The sequence below is a fragment of the Amblyomma mixtum genome, chromosome 3, assembly GCF_055824585.1.
Source record: "Amblyomma mixtum isolate Tamu chromosome 3, ASM5582458v1, whole genome shotgun sequence".
NCBI classification, from domain to species: domain Eukaryota; kingdom Metazoa; phylum Arthropoda; class Arachnida; order Ixodida; family Ixodidae; genus Amblyomma; species Amblyomma mixtum.
Window position 1 is genome coordinate 356,445,208 of NC_143014.1, and position 9,874 is coordinate 356,455,081.

General features: G+C 46.9%; 1 non-coding gene across 1 annotated transcript; it reads left to right on the forward strand.

Moving 5' to 3' along the window:
- The first annotated feature begins 9,486 nt into the window (after positions 1–9,486).
- Positions 9,487–9,651, forward strand: LOC149356426 (U1 spliceosomal RNA). The gene has a single exon (XR_016291977.1). It is a non-coding gene; the product is annotated as a U1 spliceosomal RNA (small nuclear RNA).
- The last annotated feature ends 223 nt before the right edge of the window (positions 9,652–9,874 follow it).

Genomic DNA, 9,874 nt, shown 5'->3' on the forward strand with positions numbered 1-9,874 from the left:
AAACACATTGTCTTGACCTTTGCCCCCAGCAATCTCTCCGAATCCTTATAGTAGGGTATCTTAGTATAACTTTAAAATCGTATATTCCAAATCCCAAACGATGCTTCAGGTGTCAAGGATTCGGCCTTGACTCTCAGTGGTGTCGTGGCCATCAAAGAAGTGCCAAACGTTCATCTAATGATCATTAATTTCTGGACTGCAATGCTGCACCACTGTGCGCGAACTGCGAAGGACATCAGCCCGCGTACTCCAGGTCGTGTACGACCTTAAAGATATAATAATGAAGATAAATACAAAGGAAAACATATCAAGATGCACCCAAGCGACTCCCCTCAACTTTCACTTTCACAGCTAGAACGAATTTCGCCAATGTGGTGCGAAAGGACGGCACACCACACCGTGTTCTGGCCGTTGCCCAGGCAAAGCCTGAGGCAGGGCAACTCCCGCCTCCGGAAGACGCAGCAAAGGCTGCCGTGCCACGTCTGAAAAAGGGCCCGCAGGCTTCTCAGTCGGCCGCCCGGAAGGCTTCCCACCATACGGGAGAGGCCCACAAACCGTACACCTGCGGCGTCTCCGAGGGCATTCAGAGCCTCTAATGAGGCGATGGACACAACACAGAACTCGCTCCCGTTGCAGCGTCGGCACATCTCTCTTGAGCCAAAAAGAAAAGACCCGAGTAGCGGCACCCTCAAAACCGGCATCTTAAGTTTCAAACTGCACTCCGAGAAATCATCCAACTTTGCGTTCCTTATGCAGTGGAAATGCCGAGGACTAATAAATAGCTGGAGTTACATAAAAGAGCTTTTAAATACTGTCCCCGCCGGCTTTTCTTACAGGAGACCTACTGAGGTCCCAAACAAAAAAAAAACAAAAACATTTTAAACAAGCGTAACGTTTTGCGGTGTGACCGAGAGCAAGCGAGTAAACTTTCTGAAGGTGTTGCTATTGTCAATCAGACTGGTGTTGCAACCCACGAAACCATGCTCAACACCAAATACGAAGCTGATGAGTCACCGACGTTTATTATCACAATATCTACTGTACATCTTGAGCCACACCTAATAGTAACACATTCTGACTTGAAAACAGTAACCAGTAAACACCTGGTAGTTGGGGATTTTAATGCCCGCGCTGGATTTTGGGGACGTGCTTTCACTGATTCAAGAGGTCGTATTTTAGGTGATTTTATTCAAAGCAATAACTTTTGCCTCCTAAATACCGACAAAAGCAGATACTGCTTTCCGAGCACGGGAAAAATGAGCTCCATAGATTTGTCTTTTAGTTCACCTTTTTTTGAATTTTAAATGGAATGTCATCGACAACTCTTAAGGTCGCGATCATTTACCTGTAGTAATTAGCTTAGAATATGCGCCAGAAGACATCACAAAAATACCACGGCATTGTAAGCTATATTTAGCCGACTGGGCACTGTTTAGAGAAGGCCAGCCTAGGTGAAATAGCTTTGGATAATCTGAGCGTAGACAGAGTAAAAAAATTGATCACCAACTGTATGCTAACCACTGCACGCCTAGGAATTGGTCAGTCGTCTGTAGTGGAAAAACAAAATCACAAAGTTTGGTGCACACAGGAATGCCGAGATGCAAAAAAGAAACATAACAAAGCGCGGCAAATTTTCCGCAGAAACCCATCACTACACAGTTTGATAAACTTCAGAAAGACCGAAGAAAGCGCCCGATATATCCGCCGTAATACCGCAAAAGCCTCATGGCAAGGTTATGTGTCGTCTATAAATAGCTCAACTACGTGAAAGTAAACGTGATAGATGGCTGAAAAGATTAATAGAAGCTACTCCCCATTCACAGTTCCTTTTTTGTAAACCTCTGGTATAGAGATAAAAAGAGAAGAACAGGCCGACATTTTGTGCGAATATTTTCCTGCAGTCTCCAGTTCCTCTCACTACACAGAATCATTTCTAAAATACAAAAGCACAGCTGAAAAACAAACTGGCCACAAGTGGCGGTACAAATGACTTATAATAGCTTACTTACAGTTCAAGAAATTCACACACTACTGCCCGCCGGTAAGCAGAGCGCGCCCGGCCCTGACGTTATCAAATACTAACCCATCTCTCTGAACCAGCTGCAGACGCAATTTTAAGATTTTTTAACAAAGTTTGGGTATCGACGAATATACGCGAAGCCTGGAAGAAGGCCATTATTGTTCGATTTTTAAAACCAGGAAAACCACCTACCATTCCTAGCAGCCATAGGCCCAATGCCCTCACGAGCTGTCTAGAGAAGTCCTTTGAAAGTGCATTGAATATCAGACTAACCATCGTTTTAGAAGCCCGTTAGCTTCTCGATGTTCACTGATACATGCCCCACTACCGACCTCCTAGTTCGTCTTGAAAATACTGGCAGGGAAGCTTTCATACATAAACAAAACTGTATTGTTGTATTTCTTGATTTAGAGAAGGCAAATGACACAACCTGGAGGTTTGGGACTCTTCAGGGCCTGGTTGAGCTGGCATCGACGGCAGAATTTTGAACTGCCTTAGAGATTTCTTGTCTTACTGTTCATTTATTGTCCGCCTCGGCTGAGCCTTATCGAAGAATTTTATTCTGCAAAATGGAGTACATCAAAGATGCATTTTAAGCACAACAATATTTATAGTAAAAATGAATTCGATTAGGAAAACAATCACAAGGTCCGCTATATATTTCATCTAAGTAGACGATCTTCACATAGCTTGCACATCCTACAGCATATCGACATGCTAAAGGCAAATACAGGTAGCGAGAAATAAACTGGCAACACGGGCGGACAGAAATGATTTCCGTTTTTCTCCACAGAAAACAGTGGCCATTTTGTTATCACTCAAAACAGGCTTACAGACAGAGGCCACACTATACGTGAACGAAACCACATTATCTGTAAAAAATGAGCGCAATTTCTAGGCATAACGTTTGATAAAGAGCGCACTTTCCTGCCTCACATAAACGCGCCGAAAAAGAAGGCTTCCCGCTCTCTAAACATACTCAAGTTCTTTTCACACAATCACTGGAGGCCTGACAGGACAAGCCTTCTACAAGTTTATCGTTCTGGGGTAAGATCCGGTTTAGACTATGGTTTAATAGTATAAGGTTCAGCAAGGCCGTCTTACTTCAAACGATTACACCCAGTAGAGAATTTAGGTTTGCCTCTTTCAACTGGTGCATACAGGACGTCACCCATAAACAGTCTGTATGTACAAACCAATGAACCAACACTTGCAGACAGAAGAAGCATGCTCACATGCTTATACATTCTAGAAATCTGTTCCCTACCGAAACGTATCTGTTAACCTATAGTTACAAATCACCTATTCGGAGGTCGTGGGTTCGGATCCCACCGGCGGCACGTGGTTGTTTTTTCTTTTGCTTTTCTAATCAATTAGCTTTAAGCGATAACATATTCAGTAATATTCTAAATTGATCAACACCACAAAATAAATAAATTAGTATAAAAAAAATTCCCCTGTACCCCTTGGTTTCTGTGGCTGTTGGCTTCTGTCATATTTATAACGAGCTCCTCATTCCCCTTCCCTTGTTTGCTTATCTTGAACACTGTTTAACAAAAACCTCAGACTACGAGACCACTGCCTCTACGATATGAAGAGATGTCCCAGAATATCAGCGCCATCGACACACTACCTGGCATGGCACAAATACGAGACCCACTACCTCCTCGGTAGATTTTCCCTGCAATCTGCGGCTTCACCCTTGCGCACTTCAATAAGAAACAAACTCCACAGCAACATGTCATAGAGGAATTCCTTGCACTCGACGAAAAATACAGTAGTTTTACGGAAATTTGCACTCATGGTTCTTTAACGGATGTTTACGTAGGAGGCGCAGTGGGAACTGTCTTCAATGCCGAATGCTACACAGTATGTGTGGCCATAGAACAAATACTAAACCAGAACCTCAGACACAGTATTATTTACACAGACCTCTTAAGTGTACTTACAGCTTTCCACTCTGGAAATGCAATCACCCCTCAAGTCGGTGACATCGTACACAACGTAGTAAGAGCCACAGCTCGAGGTCGAAGCATAAAACTGTGCTACGTCTCCAGTCATGCCGGACTAAAAGGCAACAAGAGAGGAGATTTGTGCGCTGCTCAAGCTCGTGGCAAGGAAATAAAGAAAGTGAATATGTCCTTTTAGGATTGCATGAACTTCATACATCTTAAATTAGGAAAAAATGGCAGTCAGTCTGGAACAACGAAGTAAATAGCAAACTACATATGATAAAGCCCGTTTTAGATGAATGGAAGTCATGTGTACGCCAGCAAAGTATTAAGGAAGTAATTCTCTGCCGTTTACGTATAGGCCACATAGACGTTACACGTAACTTTCTATTGACAAAAGAAGACAAACCTGTTTGTAAAAATATGGAGACGAACTAACAGTTAATCACATTGTATACTCATGCATGAAAGTCGAAAAACTAAGGAAAAAGTATTTCATTCAGTTTGTACTGAAAAAATTCCTTTACACCACTTGTTAATCTTAGATGAAGATCCAATGGTTGACAGGTCTTGTGTGTTTAGGTTTTTAAGCGAAGCAGCTTTTCTCGCGAAAGTAAGTTTTTACCCATTGTGCTGCTTTATTTCTTGATACACCTCAGCCGCCTTCTCATTTCGGAGAAGGCAGAGATTTTTATTTGATTGGTTGGGGGGCTCAACATCCTTGCCCAGCCAAGGATGGCTGCTGAAGCTGCCCGACTACTTTAAAGCTTCTACTACTAACCAGTTATAAAGTTTCTTTCCCCTGTCATCGCTAAGTAATACAAACCAATGTTTTAGTCGCTCTACCCACCGATAATTTTGATATGTATAAATAATTCTTAAAAAAACAATTTACGTATACCTTGGGCTTGGCCCATGATGGCCTTAGTTGCCTATGTGGCATAAAATCCAACACAGCGCTCTCCAACACAACAGTTTCTACCTGCCAGAAGCCGGGTAGAAATTTAGGACCGGTCAAAGTGCCGGATACGCAAGGGTTGGAGCCCCGAGGACCGGAATCCCGAGAGCCGTAACCTTCAGAGTGAGAGCACCGAGAGCTTGAACCCCGAAATCTGGAGCTCCGGGCGCCGGAAGAGCGAGAGTCCGAAGCATGTGCGCCTGAAGCTTGAACATGGGGGGGGGGGGGGGGGGGGGCAGGGTTGACGGGACCATGCGCAACGGGAACAGAAGGGGCGGAGGTAAAAGGGTAGGCAGAATTGATGTTGGCAGCAAAGACGTCGGTTTTTGAGAGAGGCATCGGCAACAAGAGCGCCGTCAACGCTGTTTGTAAGGAACGTTGACAGCAGGATCGTAGTCATCTATACTGGGAGAGGAGGCGCCTCAGAGGGAGGGCTGCCAAGAACGGTGGAATCGGGGTGCAGGCGTAGGGTTCATGAGCGCCGAGAACAAGGACGCTGGCAGTAGGCGCGTCGTCAGCGGTACCGTTGGCAGCAAGGGCGTCAGCAAAAGTCGCCTCTGGAAGCGTATCGGCTAGCCGGGGGGATCAGGACAGGCAATGAAAGTACCGGAAATTTTCGGTGAGGGCGGAAAAGGCTGACCTGGCGTCGGCTTTTTTTCTGGGGTATTCGAAGTTGCTGCAGAGGGCACTTTAGGTGCACGGTCAATCCAGGAAGGTGCTGTGATATCAGATGTGGCCTTGAACACAGTCGAGTGATTTGGCTTGCAGTTCGTGCGTTGCTGTCATAACTTGGATAGAGGCCATCGGCGGCAGCCACTCGAACTCATGGGCTGCATAAGAGACGATCGTAGAGTGTGAGCGAAAATCTTTCAATAGACGGTTAAAGATGCTTGTATTTTGATTGTAGCGACGAAAAGCCTTCTACTTCTTCTCTTGCGGCGATTTTCCGTTCTCATAAAGGTGCGACGCGTACACTCGGGTGACATCGGGCCGTTTTACTGCAGTGTGGCTAAGTAGCTCACGGTAAAGTCGGCTGAAAATGCTTGTGGATCTGCGATGCGTGGCGGTGCGAAGCAAAACTGGATTCTCGCGCTATCTGCCATCACAGAGCGCGGTGTCGAGGCTCACAGCACGCCTGCTGCGGCATTACTGTGAGTGAGCCTCCACACCATGCTCTGTGACGGCAGATGGAGCAGCAGTGCAGTTTTGCTTAGCTGCGCCATGGATCGCAGATCCCGCAAGCTTTAGCGGCCGACAGTACCTTTCCAAAGCAGAGTTGTCCAGAGCGTAAGCTAGGTCGCTCGTGCCGACATGTACGAGAATTGTCTAGGCTGTTCGAGGTACGATATCCAGGAGCGTAAACACATCCACGTAAACACAGCCATCGCATTAGGTGACGAATGCTGGAGTAGCCAGGCATAGGAGATCAATATGTTAGATGGAGTGTGTTGGGCTCGATGCGCCGTCTGCAGCGACGACAGTTGGCGCCAGCGGGACTGGGCTACGTGAATAACGGCCGGTTTCAGCACGGTGAGTGTGTGTGTGTATTTGTGTACGCGTTTGCTTGCGGTGTCCCGTTCTGGGAAGTGTTTTGGTCGCGCAAACGTGCGCCCGCCGGTGGCTCCTTACCCTCTCCTTCGAGGTCGAGAAACGGCCGTCGCCCCCTCCTTCACGGCCGAGAGACACTGCTGGCTAACCTTTGCAGCAGCTGTTATCGGCGGCTGCTGCGGGGGGAGGCGTGGCGGCGCAACCAGGGGACAGAGGCCCCTAAATCGGCTGTCGGCGGAAACGCGTCTGTTTGGATTCTCAAGTTCGCTCAAAACCGACAGCGGACCGACAACGAAAGGGAGTCCATCACGGTGCGGAACGGCTCCGACTTGACAGCGAGAATGTGTATATCACCTTAGTTGCCGCCAAGGGACTCCTAATTCCACGGAACGATGGGTGAACAAAATACACAAATCCACCATCTATGCGTGGGAGGATCGGCGAGAGTGTGAATGTCCCGCCTTTTTGTCACGGTGGGAGGATCGGCGAGAGGGTGATGTTCCGCCCTTGTGTGGGCGGGTTTCGTCAAGGAATGCGATTGGCGATGTTCCAACAACCAAGTTTCCCCAGATAGGTACCTGAGGAATAGAAAATGTATAAAATGTGGCTTCAGTGTGCTTCTAGAAGGAGACTCCTGATAACCTGCTATGTAAATAAAATCGTCTATCTTGGCTGGCAGTAACCGGCTGCATCTTATTCCGCACGTTGCTGGAGAAAGGAACAACTTCGGAGACCATCCCGAGGTACGAACCACATTGCACAAACATATCTGAGTGCTTCATTTTCGAATCATCCAGTGACTGCCGAGACATCAGACCTTGCAAATTTCAACAATGCGTTTTTCGCCGTGGTTTTCTGGAGTCCATAGTTGTTTCATAAGGGGGAATTGAAGGTCTTATGGATGCGGTGAAACATAAAAGCAGCTGGATCGACTCAAGTTCAAAGAGCGAACAGCAGCAGCAGCAGCAGCAGCAGCTGCAGCAGCAGCAGCAACAGAATTGGGCGGTAACAGCGAGTCATGAAGTTTTTTTTTTTTTAATGTGTGGGATGTGCGTTTGTTCTGCGTTAAATCAGGAAGGCAGATAACACTGGACAAAAGAGCTACTACTGGGGCTAGTTGGAAATACATACTTGAAGGAATTGGTGAGCGCTAAAAACCACGGAAAAAGGACGAACACACAGGACGTCCTGTGTGTTCGTCCTTTTTCCGTGGTTTTTAGCGCTCACCAATTCCTTCAAATAAGACTGGAGATGTTAAGTGCGCTGCGTTTCGACTGAATATATATTGATTACTAATGTAGCTTGTATGTTCAGTTCAGTGGTGCCCGTTACAGCACTGTTTTCCTTTTTAAATCTGGAACTTTATATCGGTTTTTGGAGCAGCTGCCGCGAAACCAGTATACTAACTCAGTGCTGGCGCCTGACCATGCTTGAAAACGCCGAAATGGTGCGCTCTCAAAACAGTTTTCTTTTGTATAATGGGAAGTATTGAGTAAGATACCGGCGATACTGCGACAGAATTGCACGCTGCAGAAAGCCAGCATACTGATGCATGGCCAAAGGTGGATGTGCAAGGTAATATTGGGGATATTTCACATTAACACACCCTTGCCCAGGTCTTTAATATGACAGCTTTGTCACCCGGATGCTGTCGAGATAGCATATAAAGCATTTTTTGGAGTGTGGGAGGATAAGTAATGAGCACGGAATACCCGCAGCGAGTGCTAACGCCCCGAAGACCGAAAATGGTACTCAAACTTCACTCAGCTAATCCCCTGCAGCGTTACACCAGGCAAATGCTGGCAAAACACGTTCACGGGGTAGCATGAGGGTGAAACCAACCGCGACCTTTCCCACATTTTAAGCTCCTTCACCAGAATTTGACAGCAAGGCGCTTCTAAATGTAACGCCAAGCTCAGACAATGAATATTCACGCTATGCCAACTTACATTAATCTACAGAGACAACAAGCTAAACGTACCGACCAAAGCCTCGCCAGCTGCCCCTCTGACCTCATCCTGCACGCTCCTCGTGTGGACCATTGTTCTTTTCGTGGCTATGTACACGAAATCGGGCGCCGTCTGCACGATGCACCTGTAACAGGATATGGCGATGATATGAGGCAACCATCCGTGCTATAAAAACTGAATACACGAAGCCAAGAGCCACGTGGCGATCCAAACAGCACTGCTAGGCACGCTTAGACACCTAGCCGCGGCGGCGCTGCCGGAGCGCTCACTGGCTGGAGTACCACAAGTCCCAGGGTGCATCGCAGTGGCGGTTTCGTAGCGCAATTGCATGTGATTTAGTTTAGTTCATGGTGGTTTAACGTCTCAAAGCGACTCCGTCTATGAAGCACGCCTTAGTGAAGGGCTCCGGAAATTTCGACCAACTGTGGTTCTTTAACGTGCACTGACATCGCACAGTACAGATGTCGCTAGAACTTTGTTTCCATTGAAATTTGACCGCCACAGCTGAGATCGAACCAGCGTCTTTCGGTTGAGCGATGGAGCGCCATAACCACAGTTCCACCGCTACGCACCCCAGCTGCTTGCGAAATTCGTTTTTTTTTACGATTACACAAAGTCTAAAGACAACCACACAAAGATCCATGGAGAAAAGTTATCTCGCATCACACAGCAATACTGGAGTTTTCTTCTTCTTCCCAAAACGTTTGCTCTTGCTCTGTGGATAGCACGCGTGATCGCTCGCCCAGGGCGAATGAAAAGCGTGAGCGCGTGCACTGCATTCTCAAGCGCGTAGCGGTCGGAGCGATGCAGATTTCCATAAAACTGCACTTTAATAGGTTCTTTATTTGAAATATTGCAAGTTTCAGCTTGTAGTTAATTTTCAGACTTGTTCATCGACGTTAGTACCTCCGTTTTCCCTACCTTCGCAGTATCACGCAACACTTAGATACCATTTTTTTTCGAATAAGGTGCTCCTATCACCTGAGAATGGTTAGTGGACTCTTTCGACCGGTTCCCAGAGAGCAGGAATTCGGAGTCACACTTACCTGGTGTTGGAAACTCAGTGATCAACAAAGCTGAGTTCCCGGGTTGAGGCCGATGCATTGCACTGCGGCCGGCTGAAGCCCGCCTCTTTCCCAAATTGGGGAAGCTGGAACACTAAATTTTTGGTAGTGGGGGTTCGGATGGCACCACGAACCCCCGAACTAAATGAATCAAAAGGAAGATTTTTAATACTTTCTTCCGGGTGGAGGCCCAAACTGAGGAAGCTGGAACACTAAATTTTTGGTGTTCGGCAGGCACCCCGAACGCCCGCACCATACGAAGCAAAAGGAAGACTTTTAATACTTTCTTTGCAATGAGGAGATCAGTGAAATACGCTTCTAGGAACCAGGCAGTAAAAAACTATGGTTATAGGCTGCAGGAA